Source organism: Lepisma saccharinum, chromosome 14, assembly GCF_977018435.1.
Source record: "Lepisma saccharinum chromosome 14, izLepSacc3.1, whole genome shotgun sequence".
Taxonomy (NCBI): Eukaryota; Metazoa; Arthropoda; class Insecta; order Zygentoma; family Lepismatidae; genus Lepisma; species Lepisma saccharinum.
Genome location: NC_139242.1, coordinates 68,420,125 through 68,443,277, shown reverse-complemented (window position 1 = coordinate 68,443,277; position 23,153 = coordinate 68,420,125). Strand labels below are relative to the sequence as shown.

The window sequence follows — 23,153 nt, the reverse complement described above, 5'->3', positions numbered from 1 at the left end:
AAATTCAAATCAACCCTACAAATTTCATATTTATTTTCATCATTCACCAGTTGCTTTAATTGTGTTTCCCTGTCATCGGTATCAATGGAGCTTCCCCCTTGCCTACCTTCTGTAAGAGGGGAGCCTAGGCATTTAAAGATCTAGTAGGCTGGTTACCAGTTCTAAATGGAGGGCTGTTAGGATTTAAGGTGGGGCCTTGTTCTGGTGCTCGGGTTCGATCTGCAGCCACCACTTGTGCATAAGTGGGACCCCTACCCCGGCTAGCCTGGTTGTTGTTCCTACGTACCGGGGAGTTTCCTCTCCCGTTACGATTATCGGAGTATGTGTTCGATCTGCCCCGGTATGAGTTGTTGCGTCGCGGATTGCTATCCCAAGTGCTACCCCGACGGAAGTTATTTTCAGTTCTTCGCGGGGGGCTGGGTTCGAACCTAGGTCTTCGTACCCTGACCTGCCTAGCCTGAAAGTTTTCTTGTCTATTTTGGGGGTACCGGGGTTGGAACCTCCTTTGGTCCTCCCTTTGGCTGGATTGGGACACTATGTCTAACCTAGCCACAATCTCTGCTGCCATTTCTAGGCTAATATAGGGGTGGATTAAGAGTGCCTCTTTAACCTTGTTGGGGAGCTGGTTGGCTATGATGACCGTCTTTTGCTGGTCCGTCATGCCCGTTTGTATGTTATTTAGTAAGTTGACTTGTTGCCAAAAATAGGAAAGCATGGAGCCTTTGCTATGGTCAGTGTACCTACTATTCATGACCTTGGCTAGGTACGTTGACTTCCACGTATCTGATTGATACGTGGACAGAAACAATGCCTTGAACCCCGAATAGGTATCAAAATTCCCCTTTACTTGGAGGTACCAGTTTTTGGCCACTCCTGTCAGTAACTTTGGCAGGTAGGATAAAATATCCTCCTCCTGCACACCCAGCAAGCAAAACGACTCTTCAATGTCTGCCAAGAACTGAGAAGCTAGGTACTCAGGTCTTGCAGCACTGAATTTGGGGAGTTTATCTAGGTCCCCAAACCTGACGGTAGTCCTTCTCCTTGGCTTTGGCTTATGCTCTACCCCGGAATCACTGTCCGAGTCCGAGGAAGCATAAGGGGTGCTTTGGGATTGAACCTTAGGCTTAACCGCCTGTTTTTCCCTTTTTATTTTTAGCTGGCTAATCTCCCCCTGGTTGCTCTCATATTTTTTCTCTAGGTCTTCAATAGCCCGTTCTAATTTGGCAATTTCCCCACTATTATCCTTCTTCCCTTTTACATTTTTAGACAGGTTTTCTACTCTATCTAATCTGCTCTGTAACTTATTCAGTATTTTGCTATTTCCCTTTTCTAACTCACCTAACCTAGCATTCACTTGATCATTCCCTTCCTTATTAAGATCTTCAATGCCAGCTACTCTGCGCTTAATCACTTCTAGCTCTTTTTTACTTCTGGCCTCAAAGCTAACCTTGTAAGTATTAAACTCGTGTTCCCTGGCATCCCTTAATGAGTTCATGTAGCTAACTGCCTCCCTGTTAAGTCTACCCTCTGCCTGTTGTACCTCTCTAACAATCAACTCTCTATTTTCTCCCTCTGACTTCTCTACTCTTTTCTCTAACTGGTCTACCTTCCCTCTAGTTATTTCACATTTCTTTACTTGCGCTTCAAATTTAGAATTCAATTCCTCCCTGGTTGCTTTCACTTCCTTACTTAAGGAGTCTATTCTTTGGCTCAAACTTGCTCCTAACTTCCCAAATGTAACTTTCAATGCTTCTTTTAAGGTAGCTCTAATTGCTTCTATTGTCACTGCCATAATTGCAGTTACAATTTCACTTTATTTAGTTATGTAGCAAATCTATCTCTGCCCCCTGGCATTTAAAAACAAACACTAGAAATTCGTAAAGCATGGTCGTCTATTTATTTATCATTCTTCATTTTCGTGGTAGCGATTAAGTTATCTCGCCCTCAAAATTAGCTTTTAGCTCCATAGTTCCCCTTAACTTGTATTTTCACTTTTTACGTATGTGCTTTTCAATAATATTGTCAACTCGTTGTTTCCACTCTGTTAACTTATGCTACTCGGAAGTTAGTTCACTCGCGAGGCATGCAACTACTATTGTAGTGTCCTGATTTCTTTTAAAGTTTAGGGCAAATTTAGAATTTCAGCAGTACATAACAAATGACAACTTGGCTTTGTAAACAAGTCCCTGTTCGGGAAAAGCCATTTATAACAGTAAATAAAAATAAAATAATAAAAGGGTGGGGCGTTTAGAGTTCGAACCAAGGTTACAGCTAATTTTTAGGCATGGACGTTCTTTCTTGCTAGGAGAAATTAAAATGTACCATTAAAATTTGTCACGGTCCAAGATACGGCCGATGGAAAAAGACGATGAAGTTCCCTTTTCATCGGTCTTCGTTTACAAGCCAAATTTACCAGGAATTTATCATGAATTTAAAAATCAGGAATCGGAAATCAGAAATCAGAACACTGGACACTGAAATATTTTTCAAAATAATGTTTAAGGCTCCTTCATACATTTGACGAAAGTCGAATCTGAGAAAGAAGAAGAAAAAAGGAGGGTCATGTGGGTTGGTTTTTGCGTGGCTTACTCTGTTACGTATCTCGGACGTAACCGAGTACGTCACGAGATTGGCAGTCTTCACAGTTTGCTTGGCTCTCAGCTTCTACTTCCTCGTAGAGCTCCGACACAGTAAATAGTCCCTAACGAACCTACACAAGTTATGTTAAAGAAACAGCGAAATGATTTTAAAAAAGTATAAAAGATTACCTACGCATGGAAACAGATCTTCATATGAGATCGTTGAAGGTAGTCATTCGTTGTTTACTGTTCGCGGCTGACGGGAGAGCAGTTGGGGTGGGGTGGGGTACCTGAGGGGAAACTTACACAATCGCTTGCAAGGGTGGAAGGAGGAGAATTTGTTTGTTGTGAAGCAGTTGACAATCTGGCGGGCAGGCGAGCAAAGAAAGCACATGAATTATCGTTCTTTTAACACGTAACGAATTTTTCATGGATAGTAAAACCGTAATTTGATGACAAAAGATTCTTAAAACATTTATGAAATGGAAGATAGTAATCACAGCCGCGCTTTCATGTCTTGAATCTTGGCTATATCATTATGTGGGAGAGGCAGGAAGGGGAATAGGCACTTTCTCTCTCTCTCTCTCTCTTCCTCTTTCTCTTTTTAATCTTCCATAAAGAGCAATGAAAGGAAAACCGAAAACTGTTCCTATTTTGTACCTACAGTTTCTAAATAGAAATTACAATTTTTGTAACTATAATTGGCGTACGCAGAATTTTGTCGCGAGGTGTTTCAAGTTTGTTTAGATTTTAGTATTTATAGTAATAATAACAATACATTGTTTTTTGATTGATTGATTGATTTGCTTTATTTTACTTCGCCTTTTGTGCCACTTTTGGCTAATTTGCGAAGATGGTGATGATATGATGAATGAACACTCACATACAGTGGCGCAGGAACGGGGGGGGGGGGGTTACAGGGGTACATTGTACCCCCAAATTTTTAAAGGGGGTACTGTACCCTAGTAAATCGAGTTGTACCCCCTTTTGGTAATTTTACAGCAGAAGGAAGGTGCTACTGTTAAAAGAACCTATTTTCAATTCACCCAATAAAAAAAGTGTATATTGTTTATAATTTATGAGCATTATCTTTCTTACCACAGAAATTCAATCCATTGCAAACTTATTCTACTACATTGTGCTTGCTACTAGTTAGTTCATTGACCTGTGTTCTTGGTAACCTCCTTAAGGAGATGAAAATTGTTTAAAATGTGAGTGGAACGATGGAACCATATTTGCTCTCAGAAAATCATGCTGCAGACGAATGCTAAAGAAGTGGTCTCGTCGATTCGAATATAAGATACAAATCTTCATCAGAAGGGTATATGATTGACTCCATTTTCTTTTGAATGTTTAAAATGTAATTTTTCGAAACGAAATATTTACACAAACGAGACGAGACACGACAGACCAACTTGGGGGGTACAATGTACTCCTGTACCTCACCCATATTTTTCATAACTTTGTAAGATGGTGTACGGAAAACTATACTTAAACCTATATTTTAAGATATTTTTTTGGAAATAGAGTCCCGATTAGCCTATTTGAGCATGAAGTGAATCTAGAATAAGTTTTAATAACTTCAGAGTGGAAACCGAAACAAAAATAAGCACAAACAAGAACGAGAAGGACCTCACCACACAGAAGATGAGATGAGGCTGTGACAATTCTCGACTCATCGCATAGCGATATCATTCCTAGGTGAAATTAAATTTTTCCTAGACATTTAAACAGGATGCAATTTGCGACTTTATCAGGGGGACTTATTTTTACCTATGTATTAGGGTATACTTATAATTGGATATTAATTGCTTATAATCTAATTGTGATATCGAATGCAACACAAACACAACGCCATTTTAAGTTAAACCCTAAAGTCAAACTGTACATTACATTAGTCAGATGAATGAACGACATAAATGAGATTCACTGCAGGTTCTATTGGTATATTTTGGATTGGATGGATTCACAAGGTGTTTGATTCATTTATTTTACTTCGCATTTCTGCCACTTTTGGCTAATCGCGGAGATGAGGATGAGTGATGATATGATGAAATTGATATACACTCACAAATAACACCCATGCCCTGGCCGGGATTCAAACCTGGGACCTCTGACGTCATAGCGCGCTATGCTAACCCCCATCGTCACGGAGGCCGGCGAGGTGGGAATGCGTTTTGGATTTTCTCTGTAGATGCGAAAATTTTTAACTGTGACGCGCACATGCTTTTCCTTACATTAAAGTTTACCTTTTCACATAAACGAGAAATTGACATGTCACCCAAAAACACACGCATGCACCTGCATTTAATACCATTACATACGAAAAGAAACCTTGGCCGGCTCTTCATATTGTCCACCAACGATTGAAAAAAAAAAAAAAAAAAAAAAGAAGTCTTGAGCATATAACTTCCCTTGTTTCCTCTGAGATCTGAAGGATTTCGGTTTTGTATATGTAATGATAAAGTGCTTGCAGAGTGTCATTATGTACAGCTAATTGTAATTATATAAGAAATAAATGCTTTGTCAAATGTTTCACAAATATTTCAAACTTAGACTTCTTACGAGTTGATCGGGAACCATCTCAACTCGAGTTTTATTTTCTTTTTTAATACAACGCCCCATAGGTGTCTGAGAAAATACCAAATACATGGCTTCTAAAAGGCATTGGATGTGGTACACATCTGCCATAAATTGTTTAAGATATTTTTATACGTAGCTATGGCACTTTAAAATTAGAATGAAAAGAACTGAAGTGGAACTCCATAAGTATTATATATTTAATAATGTAATTTCTATATCCATTGGGTGGGAGATGATTATTTCTGGTTGGGGTGGCCCAAGATCCTCCTCATCCCCTTTAATCTCAACCTGCATTAAAATGAATATATGTATCTTTGTTCGCAATTTTCACATTTAAAACTCCTGATTTTCCGTTCCGTTAAATTAAAACAAACCCCGAACGAGGTCCAGAGCTTTATGTTTCAGAATTTTTATCTGGTTTTAAACTCTGTTTTTTTTTTAATTCTAAGAAAAACAAAGAAAAAATATTTATGCAAAATATGCATTAAATAACAGGACATTCGTGTGTGTTTTTCTAAAATATAATATTTCACATTATACTTAGATATCAAGGACGTATTTAAGGGGGGGTTCCTGATCCCCCTCCCCGAAAGACTTACCAAGTAGTAAAATTAAATAATAAAAATATTGTTTGGCTTTTGTTCCATGATTATTTCCGCTGAACTTATTGAAAGGCAAGGAATTTGACGGATACAGCTTTGAAGGGTTCCAAACATTTATGGACACTACTAATATCATCCATAAAATATTAATCAGGAACTTTACTTTTCATTAATTGGATCCAACTCCTTTTTTGTTATTTAATAAATATTCAATTATTTTTCTATTTGACATTAAATTCCTTGCCAGGGCAGTTGTTTTTATGCAAATCTTGTCGATCTTAACTACACGTAAGCTAGATAATGAATACGTGCTGTTATATCTATATTATTTTTCTATATTTTACCTATTCATGAAATAATAATAATTCATTATTAATTAATTTACATATTTAATTAATATTTTAATTTAATTAAATATAATAATAATTATTATTATTGTGACACTTGGTTTGAAGTAGTATGTGTGTGTGCGTATATATATAAATATATATTGAATTTTGTACCCCCCCAAATGCAAAACGTTCCTGCGCCACTGCTCACATACAACGATGCCCAGGCTAGGATTCGAACCCGGGACCCCTGGCGTCGTAGCGCGATGTGCTAACCACTCCGCCACGGGAGCCGGCAATACATTGTTTTTATTATAACATTTATTAACAATAGTAATCTAATAATATGAACTGTTTATATTTTCGTGTGACACTAGTTAGTTTAAAACAGAGCACGAATTAAACATTTCTTCAGTTTGTCCAGTCAGTGATCACAACAGGTTCATTGAATGGACAGTGTTCCATAAGATATACACATATCATTCTGATCATGTACAATTAACTACACGTATGCTAAAATTGTAGTTTTACAACTTTGCTTTTACAACGAGAGCAAAGTTGTGCGTTACTGAATTAGTAGTCTTTCTGTATTATTTTCTGCAGATAAAGTTTATTTCGTGGTGAAGAGTAATGAATGGGATGATGAGAACAGACATTGCCATCTACATCGCAGGGAACGGAGTAGACTGGTTTTTCTCGAGGTACATTTATTTTTCTTGCTTAAGTAACAGTTTCTTATGTAGATATACCGGGTGGGCCAGACTCAATTAGGCAGCTTTTGATTAGATGTTATTTTTATTTTTTCTTCATTTTATTTTTATTGACAAATGTTATCAATTCCAACGGCTACAAAATTGTTACAAAAATGGAATCACACACACATAAATCATTGATTTTTAAGATAGTGGTCGACCATCTAAGTCAACACAGGCTTGTAGACGCAAAGCAACATTTTCACACGCCTTCCTACACATGTTAACCTGAACATTCTTGAACTCCTGAACAATTACCTCACGCATATGTTGCTCACTGTCAATGGGATTAGCGTACACCTTGTGTTTGAGGTAACCCCAATGTAAAAAGTCTGGTGGGTTGATGTCGGGTTATCGGGCTGGCCAGTCCACAGGCCCTCGACGGCCAATCCAGCGATCAACCTCGTTCACAGCATACCGTATGATGCAGCCATCTATCGACAACAAAATGTACTTTCCAATTTTTCCGTATGCTGTTGGATTTATTGGTTACTAATGTTCGAAAACTGCCCAATTGAATCTGGCCCACCCTGTATACTATTCCAATTTTTGCTTATTTGAAGTACAAATAACAAGAAAAGAAAAAATTCTGACAAACAGGTAAAAAATTACTGGGCTACAAAAATAAAAAAAAATCATACACGGACACAAACAATGAGCTTCTTAAATATTCATGAACCGCAGTGCACGTAGATACACTATGTAATACAATAAGAACAAATACATGACAACGAAATTCTCACAATAATTGGAAAGCGCCCTGTGTTTCTGTACATTACGTTACATAAGCTAATAATACTTTGCGAACAATTTATATGACAAAATCAGTCTCAAAGGTAAACGTATTCTCTGTTGCTATACAAAACGCCTCCTGTGCACTGCAATACATAAATAAGTTCAAATTCATGAAGAAATTAGCCTCTAAATACTTACTATAGTAAAATCTGTTGCTGTACGTTATGTGTAGGCCTCCCAGAAATAACTACTTCCAACTATGCCACAAACAGTGCATACGTTACCTACAAAGGTTACCTCGTTTAGAAAGATTCTCCTTCTTGATCAGTTTGCCGGTGTTTTTTTTCTTCCCTTCTATTTTGGGCTTGGATTATTCTCGTGGGATTTCGGATCTGCATTGAACACGTGTGCCGTGGATAGACAAGTTTTGGTAGTAGACACTCAACATAGAATTGTTGTAGCTGCGTTTCCATATTCTTCTTCCAGAATTGATCATCTCTCTGGATGTATTCTATTTTAACACCTTTCTGTGTCCACAGACCAAAGATACAGTACCTTCCCCGTGTAATAATTACTATTACCCTACACGTGGTAATAGTAATTATGTGTGGTGTTCACGATATTGGCGTTAAGCTCTTCGTCAAATTTCCAGAAAGTTACTTTCTTCGTCTTGATGGCATGTGCAGGTGTTACATATTTGACAGAAAAGGGACACTTAATTTCGATAATTGCATTACGAAATAAATGTTAGATACAGTGAAGTTTCTGATAGATATTGTATACATATTGTTATGAGTTGTAGTATGCATAAACCTTCTTTGTAATATCATTCAAAGCCGTGCTATCCCAATATAATCCTTGCCTTCCAATAAGTTCAGTCTCTTCAGATAAAGCTAACAACCATCATATACAACAAATGCTAAACGAGTATTGTTATTATTTTATTACTTGGTAATCTTTTCGTTTGGGGGAGGGGGTCCAGACGCCCTAAATAAATCCTTTATGTCTTTCAAAGCCTTATGATGTCAATCCTAATCATTGCCTTCCAAAATATTCAGAGTAAAAATAGTAGCACTTGATAAGTATTTCGGGTGCTATACTTCAAAGCCGTATTATATTTATAGCTATAATCCTTCCTTCCAATACGCGTTCAGAGGAAATTATCCATCGAATATGCAAAAATTGCTAAAGGAGTATATTTACATTATTTAATTTTAGTACTTCATAATCCTTTCGGGGGGGCCCGGACCCCCAGCAAACTTGTTCTACGTATTATAGCGTAATATTTGCCAAGGACACCGGTTTAATTGAATTACTCAAAATAACGTTACTGGTTTACGTACGTACAATGTAAACGTCTAATGGAAACCGATAAATACTTCCCCATTTGATTATGTAGTAAACGGATAGGTTTTATTTATATTTCATTCTGAACCCTTATTTTGCCGGCTATTTTGTAGCGCTTGAAACTTCATTGTTGTTTCTGCAGCAGACGATTTTCTCGGAGCCCACATCTTACGCCAAACACACTTGCTGCCGTCACCCATATTTTGCAATTGAACACGTCCAGTTGACGCAAGCACACTTCCCTGTCTCATGCGATCGTGTTTTGTCTTCACGAGCTATTTTGTTGTATCCCTCCGCGTTCTAATGTGGGTGGGGTTTAGAACGCTTCTAACTATCTGCACGAGATGTCACCACAGTGCAGGGACACTTTTACGTATTGCAAGGGTTTCGTTTTTTTCAAACAGTCTCAAAATAGGAAAACTGACTTCTACAGTGATGATGTTAATGTCAAGTACAATGAACATTGCATATCCCCAACAAAACAGTTTTCCATAAGCTTGTGTGGTTAACGAGATAATTGCATGTGAAAATTACGGTTTTCCCCATTTTTATGCCCAATTTACTTATTAAGCAGGGTCTTTTTTTAAATTTCGGCTTTGTAGGAAATACGCAGCCATATTTTCTGAAGGATAGAAAACAAACCCCGAGGTCCTATCTTTGCTCGTAACTGAAAAATCTGTTTAAAACGGAACGTCTGCACTGCGCGTTTTAGTCAATGTATGAAGGAGCCTTAATACATTTCTGTAGAAATACTTACAATCTCGGGTCGCTCGCCGACACAAGACAAAACACTCGCGGGCCCATGATGCACCGCTCTAAACAAGTGAACAATGTATACCGCTGACGGTCGGTTTTATATGTAAACACTACATTCGAGCACCATGGCCTAACCAGTTACGTTAAAGAAGTTTCGAAATCACAAAGCTAAGATTTTAAACATGGTCCAGAGAAGAGAAAACAATTTCTCTCTCTCCTATAAAGGTGTTGAAAGTTTAACTGCGAGTGTTCTAAAACTGTCTCTCTAAAAAATGAATGTCGAACTGTGTATTTCCACTCTCACTTTGCACTGCTCCCGCTAAGTCCTTACTTCGTCTTTTCTTTCCATTCTCCGAAGAATTGTCCTTCACTCTATTGGTCGTTGAACTTTTTGCTCCGCCCACACGTGGTCACTTCTGTATGTAGGGGCGAAAATCGTAACACACGGGGGAGATAAGGGTGAGAATTGCTTACTGAGAGGCGATAATCGCATAGCATGAAAACACAATAGCACCTTGTTTGAGAGCTGATCTCGAGGAATGAAAAGCATCTGTTCGTAATTAATTTTAATGGCTCTCAGCTCAAATTTTATCGCATACAACTCGGACACTTCAGTAAAGTTATTCCTTCCTTTGCTGTCGAAATTGCATCGAAGCGAGGATATACGAAAAGAAATGTTCTGGCAGGGTTGGAGTTCAAAATTCTGCACTTATCATTCTTGTCACTGAGCTGTCTATGAGCCAGACTAGCGGGCGGTGGTCGTGGAATTTATGCGTCTCGTGGGGAACACCATGTGTAGGGCGATTGTCTAGAATCCGGGCCTGGCCACCTGCAAAATCTCACGAGGACAGAGGATCTTTGTTCAAAACAAGGGAGAAAGTCTTCTTGGGGTTTTAAATTTTAAATGCCTGAAGTTCCAGGTGATTAGCTCCTTCTCGGCCGAAATCATCTCGATAGGCTCCATCTGGGCCGAAATTATCTCGATGTGAACCAGAGTTTAGATGGATTTGTACGGTACAGATATGGGAATTTATTGCCGGGCTTCATGGGAACGAATGTGGGTTTCTTGAGGCAGCTGGGTTTCTTCTCAGAGAGCAGAAAATAAGATCTTGGGGGAAAGCGTAGAAAGACCGATGGGGATATGTAATTGGCACATCGGTTATAATACATAACGGAATCGGCGGGTACAATTTTAAAATGAACGCACTGTATAATTCAGGTTATGTCATAATTTACTTACTACTATTTAATTTCAATGGTGTATATTAATTAATGAATAACGTTAAAATATTGGAAAGCGTAAGCTTATTGGGATCGGAATATCGACTTTTAAACAAAGAATTCACCGGGTCTCACGAAGATTGAGAACCAAGGCTCTAACGTACAGCCGACAGGAGATATTGCTATTGCTATCAAATAATTAAAACACCCCAAAAATCAATGTAATTTATATTACCTTTTCTTTGGCAGACAACAATGTAATGATCAAAATTAAGTGGCAAAACATGGCTGTTTTTCAGGACAAATTGTATTAATTATCTCCTAACAACTGTCGAATGAACACATTAGTCGTTACAAACAATTCCATATTTTTAGTGCCTTGTGTGGCACCTGTGGCAGTCATTTGTCGTAATCGATAAAGGTTTGAAGAAAATCGTTATTCACTGAATTGTATTAACCAGCACATCTAAGAGGGGCTGTGGCGGCTCGTGGTTCAGAATGTTGGTGGTTGCAGCGAATATATATTGTATATTCCTTCATCAATATATAATATTTATATAACTTTAATTTATAATGTAATTGTATGTATTTATAATTTTATATGAGTGACACCTGACACTTTAGAGGAGTACAATTAATAACCATCATACAAAATTTGAAGTTTCCATTTATTCGGCAACAATATTATGCAGAATTGTGCTTTTTGTGATTACGTAAGAAGTACTTTAATGTTCTGATTCAATTGTTAAATATTTTGATGAATCGATGCTTGTAATTGTACTGGAATACTCATCCAATAATATTAATCAGTATGTTACAAGTTTCAAGCATTGGTATCGGTATCACACATAATTTAAATTAGGTTAAGATTCTCCCTAAAAGAAAATATTTATCTTTGCCTAACGTGGGCACTTTGTTTGTTGCTCTACGACACAGGACAGTGAGAATTGAATCCCAGCGTTTGTTGCTGGTCCGTCTTCTTCTTCCCTCACCCGCCGGTGGGACCCGAAACGGGTCGCCTGACCTTGGCGTGTTGTAAATCCATTGCAACGACCAAGCCGACTGAAGCAGGGGATAGGAAGAACAGCGTTGAACTTCGCTCCAATACTCCTCGCTGTAGAGATCAGGCCGTTGCTCCGGCTTTGCAACGCCTACCTGTGCGTCTACTCATACACTGTAAAATCTCGCAGGTTGCCTCCTATTTTTAACGGATCGTAATGGAATTTGCTTTATGAAGCAATGAAGGGCAAAATTGTTTGTTTATGTTCAATATATTTAATAGGAAAACAAATGAAAAATATATTAACAAAAGTATGAAATTTCATTGTAAAATATCCAGTCGTTTTGCAGCACTGCAACAATATCAGCAACAGCCCCTGGCGAGGGGGCATTTTCCCCACACACTTTTCCCCCACTTTTGCTCCCACACCATGCTAAACCTTATCTACGAAGGGAAAGTAAACTGTCCCCCCCCAAAGTTTAGACACCTTGACCCCCCCCCCTCCAGTTTTGAAACTCAATCTCCGCCACTGCGTATGGCCAATTTGTTAGTCAAGTTGTTGAATACTATACTGGTTATTGTGGCTTAACATGCTTCGTAGAAATTCTCATCCATGACCTGGTTAACACAATTCAGTGAATAACGATCTTCTTCAAACTTTCATCAATCACAACAAATGACTGCCTCAGGTACTACACAAGACACTAAAAGTATAGAATTGCCCTCTGAAGGCTAAGATCTGCTGAAGAGATTTTCATCGGTTCGTCTGCATACAGTGCATGTTCTTTACTGTTGTTAGTACATTCCAATATAGTCGACCTACGTGGCGGAGTGGTTAGCGCAGGGAGCCACAACGCAAGAGATCCCGGGTTCGAATCCCGGTCTGGGCAAGGATGTTCTTTGTGAGTATCCCTGCATCAATTTCATCTCATCATCACTCATCCTCATCTTTGCGATTAGACAAAAGTGGCAGAAAAGCAAAGTAAAATAAACCCAATCAAACATTCCAATATAAAATGGGTAATGGTGTAATTGGAACCATCTGTTAAATACATGTAGATTCCCCAACAGCAAAAAAATGACAAACAGGAGGGGAGGGGGAGTACAGAAACTAGAGGCGAAATTCCTCCTAATTTCCCCTTGAAATACCACCCTGAAGCTGCATGACTTACCTATAAATATACTCTGGAAGTTATCCGCTTGCTGTGTCTGAAGAAATCGCACAGTAAAGTAAGTTTTTTTTTCTTTTTTTTTATTATCAAGGTCGCTTACGAGACCGAGACACTAAATCTCGGCTTCGTATCGATTTTACCGTCGTCTGCCTCGGTCTCGTCTCAAGAAGACCCGAAGGACTGGATGTTCTCACCTAGATTTTACGAGACAGTCTCGGTATCATCCCTACTACTATCTAGTGTTCAATATGACGACTTAACTGTTGCGTATTTTACGAAAGAGGTTTTTCAGTGCCATTACAGCTTCCATGAACGCCGAGACAATGATTCAGGCAAAACACCGGCCTCACCCTTTTGTTCTCCACGGAGGCGAGTCATTTTGTCGACAGACAGAAAGCGGGTAAGGCTATTTTTTTTTTTTTTTTAAGAAAACTACTTGGCTGCATGCTGTAATACGACAAGAGAAGATTATTATTGTGGAATCACGCGATGCGCAGCGTCTTTTTCCCGCTTTAAAAAGCAGTTTTCGAACGACAATTCGTCGTGGTTGTTGGACTCCTCGCTCTGGTTGCCCTTGCTTTCGTTCATTGTCAGTGGCGGCTGGAAGGGATGCAAGAAATGCACTTCTTTCATCTCCTGCAATTCTCACCGCCAACACGCAAAGGGGTTCCTTTATGGAACGAAAACTCCCCTACTTTAATACTAAACATACATCAAAGAATGGCTGTATTACTTGTTTGACTTCGGCCAACTACTGCTCGAGCAATGTTGGCCAGAGAGTCCACTCGGATTATCGCACATGACGTTTCAATTTCTTCCCTAGGCGTCGCTAGTGTAGCTTTTATTTCCTACGATATACTACATCCTTCTGTTGCAAACTCACGTCTACGTTGTCGTACTTGGCGCACGTTCCTTGGTAAGGAAAAAGGAAGGAGGAGAGGAGGAAAGGAATCAAGACAAGAAAGATAAGTGGCATAAGTATATTGAGAGAAAGAGGCAAAAGAAAGAATCGAGACGAAAAATATTATAAAGAATGGGGAGAGAACGAGATATTGATTGATTGAGCTTTATTTTACTCTCTTTTTGTGTAACTTTTGGCTAATTAGGGAAGATGCGGATGAGTGATGATATGATGAAATTGATGAATGGACACTCACAAACATCCATGGTCAGGCCAGGATTCGAACCCGGGACTCCTGCCGTCGTAGCCCGATGTGCTAACCACTCTGCCACGGAGGTCGGCAAAAAGGGAGATAAGTGGAGAGAAAGTGATGAGCCAGAAAGAGGAAGAAGAAAGAAACGTGAGGCAGAGAGAGAGAGAATGGGAGACGTTACATAGTGCCCCTGAAAATCACACTGCTCTACTCTACCAAGAACAGAATAAACTCGAGCTCCACGAAATGGAACGAAAACTCCCCTACTTTAATACTAAACATACATCAAGGGATGGCTGTAATACTTGTTTGACTTCGGCCAACTACTGCTCGAGCAATGTTGGCCAAAGAGTCCACTCGGATTATCGTACATGACGTTTCAATTTCTTCCCTAGGCGTCGCTAGTGTAGCTTTTATTTCCTCAAGCTGCACGATTCGCACCTTGCAATAAAACAAAAACATGCTCGTGCACTAATTATACTTTATAATCAGCAGCAAAAGAAACGGTTGCCCAAGAAAGCACCGTTGTAATAACAATCATGATTCATTCCGTTGACACCTTCAGCCTACGCAATCGCAACAATCGAACGAGACCCCGTTAGGCGAAATTGCTGCTATAATGAAGAAGCTGTCGAATAAAATGCAAGGCACGCTTACGCTCAGGAATCTGCGTAACTGTTCGATCCACTATTAATCCTTGTTCGCAGTCCGGAAAGTTGGAAGTTGAAGTGTAACCTTCAGTGCAGATCCCTTACGAGGTAAGAGAGAATCGACCATATATTTCGAAATTTAGTGTAGAGGGATCTTACAGGAGGGAATTTTGGGGAAGAGAGCAGGGCAGATCACAGACATACTACTACGCAAGGTAGATAGAGATTGACTACTAGGGTTTCCTTGCTTAAACCGATAACTCGCAGCGTTGCCAAGCCCGCTTGGTTCTAGTGATTCACGTTATGCTTTGTTCCACACTTTTTCAATTAGTCGATATTGCTGCCAACCATGGATTTAAAGCATCGAGGATTTACTCTATTAAGAGGAATGTTTTCAGTGACGCTGATTTCAATACTGAGGCTCAATGAGAAATTCAAGAAAGTGGTTTGAAAATTATCCTTTTGATGCTAAGTATTTTTATGTTCTCAAACATAATTTTGTTAAAAAAAAAGCTATCCCCCTGCATCATGGAGGGGGAAAGTGGAACCCCACACATTCACGATCTCGGCTAAATGTGGAGGTGATGTGATCAGCACCACAACCCGGCCGCCTTTAACTCATTGGTACTCAGACTGGGTGAACCCCATATCCGCTCCAATGGAGGGACGGACATTGCTGAAAAAAATTATTGCCTGAAATAGCCGATCCCAGGAATCAATCTCTCCCGCGAAACAGAAACATGCTCTACAAAACTGGATTACCATCGCTCTCTAAATGCCATGCCATAGATAATTACATTGGGTAATCTGAGTTTTGTTTCATATTTTCTCCCTAAAACTATCGTTATTTATTTATTTAAAATTATTATTAGGGGGTTTGACTTCGAATTACTTTTTCCAAATTACTATTTTTGCCACTTATTGGACAACTTATAAGAGAGTCTTTCTTCATTGAAAAATCCTTGTTCGCCAATTGGGGGTTGGACTTGAGTCAACTTCCTCTACATTTGAACTCCAACCCGCTTCTGCTCGTAACGGTAGGCTAGGCTATAATTGAGGACTAAAAGTGGTAAACGTTGTAAATGCCAAAAGCGAGTGTTGGGAAATCGCTTCATTCCGCACATCAGCCCGTAAGAACGTGCACATTAGTGACCTCTTTACACGCCCTTTGAACTACTTAGAAGGCTACCAGCCACATTTCACGTTTACCACATTTCACAGTTTAACGTGGAAAACGGTGTTTGAATTATTGTGGCACTTCGTTTACCAATTTTAGTCTTCAATTACGCGACGTTAATAAAATTAATCAAACACACAGCATGCACATTGCACCAAATGATGTCACGAGAAATTGGAATACCTAAAAAAATTGGACTTTCATGGGCTAAGTACCATGACTGTGCCGAGTCCTCAGCAAGATATTCTGCCCTCCTGTCCATTTTCCCAAACACGTCTCTTCTGGCGATATTGTGGCTTTCGGAAGTATTTCTTTCGACGGTTGTACAATACGAGGGTCACTATTTATATTTTGAGCCTAACAATGAAAAAACAGGAATTTGGCATTGAAAACTGCTTTATTGTTTTCCGAAGTATTCTCCTTTATGGTCAATACATTTTTGCATTCGTTCGAACCATTTCTCAAAGTAGTTTTTCCAATCTTCTTGAGACACCTCCATAATATGGTTTTTGAACGCATCAACGGCGTCTTCCGCCGACGAAAATCGTTGTCCACGCAATTTATTCTTGACATTCGGGAACAAGAAGAAGTCATTGGGTGCCAAATCAAGACTGTACGGCGGATGACCCATCAATTCGATTTTTTGACTGTTCATAAAGTAGGTTGTTAGACGAGATGTGTGACAGCTGGCATTGTCTTGATGAAGAATGATCCGACGGCGTTTGTTTGTTTTCCGTATTTGACCGAAGACCTCTGGCAAACAAATTGTTGTGTACCATTCAGAGTTGACCGTTCTACGTTACTCTAAAGGCACAGTTGCCACATGACCAGTTTTCCCGAAAAAACAGGCGACCATTTGTTTCGATGTGCTTCGAGCGCGAACAACTTTTGTTGGATTGGGTTCATCTTGAAACACCCATACAGTCGTCTGCTGTTTACGTTCCGGCTCATATGCATATATCCATGATTCGTCACCTGTTACAATCTTATATACGTCTTTTGAAGCACCACGATTGTATTTATTGAGCATTTGTTTGGACCAATTGACGCGAGCGTCTTTTTCAGTTTTTGTCAAATTGTGTGGGATCCAACGAGAACATACCTTTCTCACAGCTAAATGATCATGTAATATTTTATATATGCTGGTGGAACTAATGCCTATGGTTGCCTCAATCTCACAGTATGTCACATGACGATCTTGCAGTATTAGGTTTTGCACAGCATCAATGTTTTCTTGAACAACAACTGATTTTTTACGACCTTCGCGAATCTCGTCGGTGAGCGATTGGCGGCCACGATTAAATTCGTTATACCAGCGTTTCACAGTGGCAAAGGATGGGGTTTCATCGCCAAATGTGGAAGTAAGTTGATCGATGCACTCTTGTCTTGATAATCCACGTCGAAAATCGTAAAAAATCATCGAACGAAAATGTTCACGAGTTAATTCCATTTTATTGTTGTCTCGCAATCTCCAAGGCAACATAAACAACACAAATCAAGCTATTGACAAAACATTTGAAGTACGTTATGGTCAATAATGCCAGACGATTCCGTGCAAACGTCAAATCGCGCCTAACTTCAATCAGTGTTGCCAAGGCTCAAAATATAAATAGTGGACCTCGTAGCAGCATTTTGATTGTGAATTTGAATTGTTGTTTTTAAGTCCACTTTATGCACAGAAAGGCTAACCGGGACTGAGCCTACAGTTTAGAGTGGGATCCGAATCAACTGACTGTGAATTCACCACGTGAAAACAGTGACGGTCCACGAAAAAAATGAATGGGGAGAAGGGGGCAGCCACATTTAATATTTACTAAATACCATACGAAAATTGCACATATGGTTTAAAGGAGAATTTCTTGTAAGATTTTTTTTGTTTGTGGTCAGACTGGTCAACCCGAGTGGAGGGGGTCCACCCACTGGCACCTTCGTTGCATCAAAAACAGATATCGTGCGCTGGGATACGCATTGGCGGATTTAGCGGGAGGGGCACGGGAGACTAAACGTGTTCCCAACGGAAGACTATAAATGTTATGGAAAGTAATGATATTGCTATATCCCAACAAACTAGAAATGTTATAGACAAAAAGGTGGTTATCCTTTTGTATATACTGGAAAATTAAGTATGCAGCCATGGGCTGAATCGGTCATAATTACAAAAGTTTTACTGTTGGTGCCATGGTTACTTGTTGTTGATTTTATAGTGTTTTCGAGTCATTCTCTTCTGACTCCTCGTCTTTGTCAGGCCCAGGCCCGTAGCTAGAAATTATCTCCAGGGGGAGGGGGCGCACGTGTTATCAGGGGGTTTTGTAAACTAAGTTTAATTTTCAAACGTTTAAGAGTATTAAGTGAAGGTAAATTGAATTGAATTGACTTGATTGCTGGGCGAGTTTCAGCTGTTGCTTGCTGGTCTACTACCTAATCCCCAAAAGTACAGATTAAAATAAAAATGAAATAAAATTCAAGGTTACAAAGAAATTGAACAAGGGAGTACAATAAAATACAAAAGGAATAAAACTCACATACAATAGAACAGATTAAAATAAAATTCAAGATTACAAATAAATTATGTGTGTGGGGGTGGAGAGGTTAATGAGTTATAAAAATTTAGAAATATCATACAAATACTACATTTTTCTATATCTTTTAATACATCGATTTTTGAAGTGTTGACTGCTACTGAAATAATCCCTTACTGAACACACTATACTACTTTTGATGAAACAGATATTTATATCACACAAGAAAGAAATGCACAATATTCAATCATAGTGCCTACAGTACATTTCACCCCCGACCAAAGCAATGAAACCTCCCTTTGGAGCTGTTGACCTTTGATGTAGATGCGGAGGAAATTTGCATGATGACTTTAAAGTCACAGATTGCAACAGGGACAAGGAAGGTACATACAGACCATTATATATATATCCGACCATTGCCGATTCAGTGCTGCCACCTGGCGTATCATGCTGGAACTATGGGTTTGCTGGTGGGAGCAGTGTTGTGTCTGACCTTGTAGGTGCGCGAGTGTTGGTAGTGAATGTTATCAAATGGCGCCGAAAATCAATCAGTGTTGGGAGGGTTACGTAATGGCCCTTTTCCATGCTAAGTTTTCATACGTACGCATTGTGATACTGTATGAAAAGTACCTGGCGGGTTCCAAATGGAAGAAGTTGTCACAATGGATGAATCATATGTCCATCTCACTGCTGGTGGTCACATTCGGGCGATCACATACCGTGACATTGACGGCAAGGGGCGCAGCAACTTTGTTCGTCAGTGCAGGGAAAGTTTCCCTCGTGGCTTTATGATTGTGATGGGATTCGGACATGAGGGTAGGTTGATGATACACAATGTGGACAAAAACGTGAAGGTGAATGCCACATACTTCCAAGACTCCATTCTGACACCTATCTATCGGAGAGACATCCCACAATTGTATGGAATGGACGCGAACCAGGTGATGATCCATATGGACAAGGCTTCGAGTCATACCGCCAGAACATCACTACGTTTTTATCAGGAAATGGCAGAGGAATTAGGAATTCGTGTCATTCCGTTTGAAGACATTCCTGTGAAAAGCCCAGATGCCAGTCCAATGGATTTTTGCGCATTTGGACTGTTGAAATGACGTCTTCAACCGCCGCCCATGCACCCTGGATGGTCAATGGAAAGCTTGCAGGGAGGAGTGGGACAGAATTCCCATGCCTGTCCTGCACCGGAGCTTGCTGCAATGGAAACTGCGATGTCGGGCGATAGTCCACAATGCTGGGGGTCCAATAGAACATGATCGGTGGTGGCGGCGCGGTATCTCTTAAGGTGAGTACCCGTCAAACATGGTCGGATATAAAGCGAACAACCTCTGTATAAAGAAGATCCCCTGTGAAATAACTTTCTAGAGAAGAGAATCTTCTAAATACTTGCCGCTACTTAGACTTCTCCGAACAAATGTATTAGCTGTTGTTCATGTTCTGTGAATTTATCCTTCACCAAAGTTGTGAGCAAAATAATATGTTGTCTACATTTTCACTCTTCACTGCAAACAAATTACACAAAATAGTTTTGCCTAATGTCAAAGGGGCTGACGGCAGTGCCAAGGGGGGCTGATGGCAGTTCCAGGGGGGGCTGAGCCCCCTGGCCCCTGCCTGGTCAGGCCTCCTTCATCTTCAGGAACGCTCAAAGTTTTACACATCATTGCTTCAATGCTTGCTGTAAAATCATCAGTTTCCCGAAGCATATAGCCTGATCTCAGAGCTGCTGTTCTAAACAAAGTTGAGGGCAATGTTCTTAGCTTCTCCATCAAACTCATCGTCACTCACTCTTCTCAGCAGTTCCTTCATCAGAGGATGCCTTAGGTTGATTTCAAGAGTCTTATTTTGTTGCAAGTAATAGAATTTGGAAGGATCATCTGCTTTCTGATGAGCCTGTGAGAGCGCTAACCTCTCCATATTCCCAGCCCATCCAAACATAGGCGAAACCAATGTGCACGAGGAATCTGACCACCTTCTGGAAGTAGTTGCTTTCAGAATAAGATCTTTCAGCGCATCTTCCTGCAGCCACTGCGTCAGAGGTTTGAACTGCTCCTTCAAAGATTCAAACTTCCTCTTGTTTTTCTACGCTAATCGTTAAGCCTTCTTTGGCAACATCCTGGAACTTCTTGCCTCCGAATTCTGGAATTGCCTGTGGCGTAGTAATCAATCAACTGGCTCTGTCAGACACAGGCTTCATAACCCTTCTTCAGCAGACGCTCCACAAATCCTGCTTGCCTTTCATTCTCTTAACATACTCAAACAAGGATATAAGACCTTCCTCATTGGAGGAGTGGAACAGAAGCAGTGTCGCAAGCCTAGTACAATTGGATGGATCCTCAATCACTCCCAGTTTTATGATTTTTTAATATTCTTTCCAGAACTTCTTGTAATTATCCGTATCTATCTTCTTGATCATGTCAAGGGGTTCCCTGGCAAATTACTTTTTAATAATCTTTAAAAGTTTACTATGCTGAAGAGCTCTCTAAACATTAAGAGGCAAATCATCTGAGTCAACAACTTGTATGAAGGCAAGATAGTTTGGCATCATGTCCGTGAAGTCATCAGTAATGAATACCCTCCTTATGTATAGCTTAATGTTGTCAGTCTTCTTCCGTATCTGTTGAGACTGATGCTCCGGAACAAAAGGCAAGGATTTAAATGTAACCTCTCCCTCAGCGATGAAATGTGTTTTTGCCAGGGGGTCAGTCCCATTCTCAGTAAGGGATTTGTAGAACTCATTGTACTCTTCATCAGAGATCTCTGCTGGCTTCCTCTACCAAATTGGCTTGCTATCATTTACTAGTTCCCAATCCCAAAGTCTTCTCAACTAGTAATGGAATTTTGCCTACAAATGTTGTAATGTGTGTTGAAATGTATTTTTAGTAAAATTTAAAATTGTGTTCAATCATGATATTTTAGAACTCATAAGATACATGAATGTTAAAATTTCATTGAAACCTGGATTTGTACATGTAAAAAGGAAAGGTTATAATCTACCCTACTTTATGCGTGAAGAAGTATGCTCTAGGCAGGGCAATAAAAGAAATGTGTCATCAAGGAATTTTAGAAATAGAAAGATCTGAGTGGAGTAGTCCTGTATGGAAAGAAGGTGGAAATATTTGTGTCTGTGCTGACTACAGCAAAACTGTGAATCCAAATGTAAATACTTTACAATATCCACTTCCAACCTTTGACGAGTTAAAGCATAAGCTAGGTTAACATAAGTGGTGGCTACAAAGATTGACCTATGTTCAGCATTCCTTCAATTATTAGTCGAAGAAAATTCTCAACGCATTGTTACGATTGCAAATGAAGGCCATTATATGTACATAAACGTTTACCCTTTGGAACAAAAGTAAGTTTTAAAGTATTGCAAAGACTCATGGACAGTATACTTACTGGTCTTGAAGGACTGGTATCATTCATTGATGACATTCTTTTAGATGTGTATAGCCATACACTGTGTTATTGTTACAAGCTAACAATACTATAATAATAATAATTCTTTATTTCCGTTGACCCATGTCCATAGGTATGAAAATCGTCATAATAATACATACAGTAATAAAATATTAATACAATTTTAGACAAGAATTACAGTAATGATTTGAAGAATTTCTACGTGAAGGAAATCGAAATACAGTAATAAAATATTAATACAGTTATAGGCAAGAATTACAGTAATGATTTGAAGAATTTCTACATGAAAGAAATCCAAATAAAGGAAGAATACACTATAGGAAAAAAAAAATACCTATAATATTTAAGGAAAGCACAATAATAAGCGAACAAAATTTTATAATGTAAAATGAAATGTAAATATGTAGCTTTACAACATAGAAGAAAGTTGAAGAATGCAAAATATATATAAAGAACTGATTAATGATCATTTAGGCACAATAATAGCATATAGTGAATAATTTGTATATGATAATAAAAATGGTATAATAACCTTTTCTGTACAATCAAACTCTCTCTTTGTTGACAATTTATATAATTATAAATATTTAGAAATTTAGAAATTCATTTATTGAATAAAAACAATGTCGTAATAAGAATTTTGATAATTCCTTCTTAAATTGGGTACTTGATTTCATTGTTTTCATGTGATCAGGTAATTTATTATACGGGTGGATGGATACCTACGAATTTAGGACTTTTTTCAAAAAGAGTGGTTTTGTGGGTTTGTACAGTATAACCAGATTGAATTTTTTTTCTTGTGTTGTATTGATGTACTTCCTTGATATGTTTTGAGAAGCTAAACATATCTTGTTTTACACTGAACAGTAAATGTAATATATATAGGGAAGGTAATGGTAGAATGCCGAGATCCCTGAAGATTTTCCTACATGGTTTTTATTTTCTTTCCTGCCATAATTCGTACTACTCTCTTCTGCAGAATGAAAATTCTTGCACTGTTTCTAGCATTCCTACAATTCCATATATTAGTTGCGACTGGAAAAGACTGAAGTATGTTGTTCTTATTGTCTCCCAGTTTGTTATGGTTCTTAAGGTTCGTAAACCATATATGGTTTTGCTTAATTTCCTACCTAGGTGCTCAATAT

At 39.1% G+C, this 23,153-nt stretch overlaps 1 protein-coding gene and 1 pseudogene across 1 annotated transcript in view; one reads left to right on the top strand and one right to left on the bottom strand.

The window, feature by feature from the left end:
- LOC145998988 (uncharacterized) overlaps nt 1-23,153 on the top strand; it is a 45,233-nt gene that overhangs the window by 11,815 nt on the left and 10,265 nt on the right. The window lies entirely within an intron of this gene.
- Nucleotides 15,499-22,023, bottom strand: LOC145998395 (endoplasmin pseudogene; annotated as a pseudogene).